This window comes from Mandrillus leucophaeus, unplaced genomic scaffold (genome assembly GCF_000951045.1).
Source record: "Mandrillus leucophaeus isolate KB7577 unplaced genomic scaffold, Mleu.le_1.0 Scaffold287, whole genome shotgun sequence".
Lineage (NCBI taxonomy): Eukaryota > Metazoa > Chordata > Mammalia > Primates > Cercopithecidae > Mandrillus > Mandrillus leucophaeus.
In genome coordinates this window covers 2,443,167-2,445,911 of record NW_012102998.1, presented here as the reverse complement: position 1 = coordinate 2,445,911, position 2,745 = coordinate 2,443,167, and positions in this window count along the sequence as shown.

The window sequence follows — 2,745 nt, the reverse complement described above, 5'->3', positions numbered from 1 at the left end:
AAAAAAAAAAAAAAAAAAAAAAAAAAAGAGGCAAAAAAGGAAACAAACAGAAGTAAGAACAAGTAGAGATGGGCAGGGAAACAAAACATTTCTTAGTTGTATTGTACAAATTATAATCGGTAGCATTCATTATTAGCTTAATTATTAGCTGAATATTGTGCTAAGAAGTTCGCATAAATTACATAAGCCTCATATCAACCTTGTAAGTTGGTATCATGATTGTCATTTTAAAGATGAGGAAACTGAGACACACAGAGATAAGTCACTAGGCGATTATACACAGGTAGTATATGGAAGAATCAAGATTTAAAGTCAGGCAATTTAGCTTCCAAATTTCTATACTGAAATATTTTACCATCCAACTTCGCAAGGAGGCTCTCGGCCTAAAAATTTACACAACCCTATGAAAGAGGTATCATTATCCTAATTTTCGAGTTGATATACTGAGTGTCCACAAATTACTACTATGGCAGTTAAGATGGAAATTTCTACTTATCTGAAAGCACAATACAACATTTACTCTGAGTTCAATCGCAATGAAAGGAAAATATTTAATCAATAATTCAATCAATATGTAGAGGCAGCAATACTGTGTGCCAAACACCATTGGCAGTACTAAAGCTAGAACTTGGGGACATATGTATATATACACACACAGATACATATATATGTATATGTATATATACACACATATATACACATATACATGTATATGTATATATACATGTGTGTATATATACATATATACGTGTATATATGTGTTTGTGTGTGTGTGTATATATATCTGTTCTGTTCTGTCTAGTTTCAGTGGCTCACTGCACAGAACTGCCAAGGAAGAAGGCTTTTTATTTGGGTGAAGTCAACCGGAGGGATGGGGGCCAAACCTCAAATGCATCTCTCCAAATTGACTAAAACTGGTGTGTTGACATAGCAGGGGAGAAATGTAACTACACGTGGGAAAACAGGAATCAGAGGAATTAGGGAAAGGTAAGGAAGCAACCACGATGGATGGAGGCTCTGGTTTCTCACTGTCTGGATGCCAGGATCTGGTGAGCCCCTTGCCTGAGGGTCGGTCTCCTGAGGAAGGAACCCAGAGGACAAATGTTAAGTTTCAAGTTTCAAGATCAGGAGGGTCAATTTCTATGTTTATTGAAAAAACCCCATAAATATCAGTTCTATGGGAAAATTGGGCCCATTTTATATAGATATGTATAATATGTGTACGTATAATTTTGAAATGCTTTAGTAAGTAATTAACATAGTTGCCTTGTTCATTTGATTCCAAAAATACTGAATATGTATACATATTGTAAATATGTTATCTGTATACACACAGGGGCACACATACATGTAGGTTTTCATCCATTATTCCTGGCTCATCACTCCCGTAGTCTTTGTAACAGTTTTTATAATGTTGTGGCTCTTTAGGGCTCAAAAAACTGAAACTCTCTCTGACCGCCTCCTATTCACCTGTCAGCAGCCCAAGACAGGACTCTAATCTTCTTCCACCATTCCGATTGTGGGTTATAAGACCCTCATTTCAGAAGGGGTCCTGCCCCGCAGCCTGGAAGAAGGTACACAGCACAGAGAAGTCAAAAAGAAGCTGGGCAAGCCTTGCTGGGTTTCTGTTCAGCCTATTAGTATTAGAGAATACCCTTTTTGTCCCATCATACTTCTCCGTGGTGGTCAATTCTGTCTAGGCAGTGAAGTCTCCATAAAAGGCCCAAGAGGACAGGGTGCAAGAGAACTTCTGGATAGCTGAAAATGTGGAAGCTGAGAGGAAGGTGAAAAGAATTCATCTACGTGCTGGGAGGTGGTGCACCCCAGCTCCACAGGGTCAGAAGCTCCCATGCTTGAGACACTTCCAGACCTTGCCTTGTGTATCTCTTCATCTGACGGTTCATGTGTATCCTTTAAAATATCCTTTGGCATAAACTGGTAAACATCATAAATGTTTTCTTGAGTTCTACGAGCCACTCTAGATAATTAATTGAACCCAAAGAGGAGGCTGTGGGAGTCCCCATTTGAAGCCAGTCCATTAGAGATTCTAGAGGCTAGGGTGTGCTGGTGGGAAGGTGAGGGTGGTTTTGCGAGACTGAGCCCCCAGCTTGTGGGATCGGAGGCTGGCTCCACAGAGAGAGCGGCTGAATTGAATTGAATTGGAGGGCAGCCAGCTGGTGTCCGCTGCAGAGCTGATTGCTTGCTTGGTGTGTGGGGAGAAAACCCCACACATTTGGTCACAGAAGTCTTCTGTGTTGATTGTGGTGGGAGAACAGAGGAAAAACACAGTTTGAGTTTTTCCACTATCGCAAGTACAAATGAGGGCTTTTTTTTATTTTTTATTTTATTTTTTTTTCAGTCCAGCTGCCAGTACACCACTGCCCTCCTCCTTTATGAGATCTTTGTAGGTTCTATTCTCACTCTTTCAGATGCCTGGTGTATTTGTAATTTGTATCCTGGTATTTTTATCTTTGTATCTTTTTTTCCTATGGAAGAGAGCTCACAAGAATGGAGAAGGGGAGGGGAATTAATATTTCCTACGCATCTGCTATATACCAATTACTGTGCTTACTCCACATATTATTTAATATTCATAACTCAGTGAGTGAATTATTACTCTCATTTTCATGCTAGAAAACTGTGACTTGGAAAGGTTAAGTTACTTTTCTGTGGTCAAATATACAAGAACTGAAGTTGAGGCCGGACACAGTGGCTCACACCTGTAATCCCAGCACTTTGAGAGGC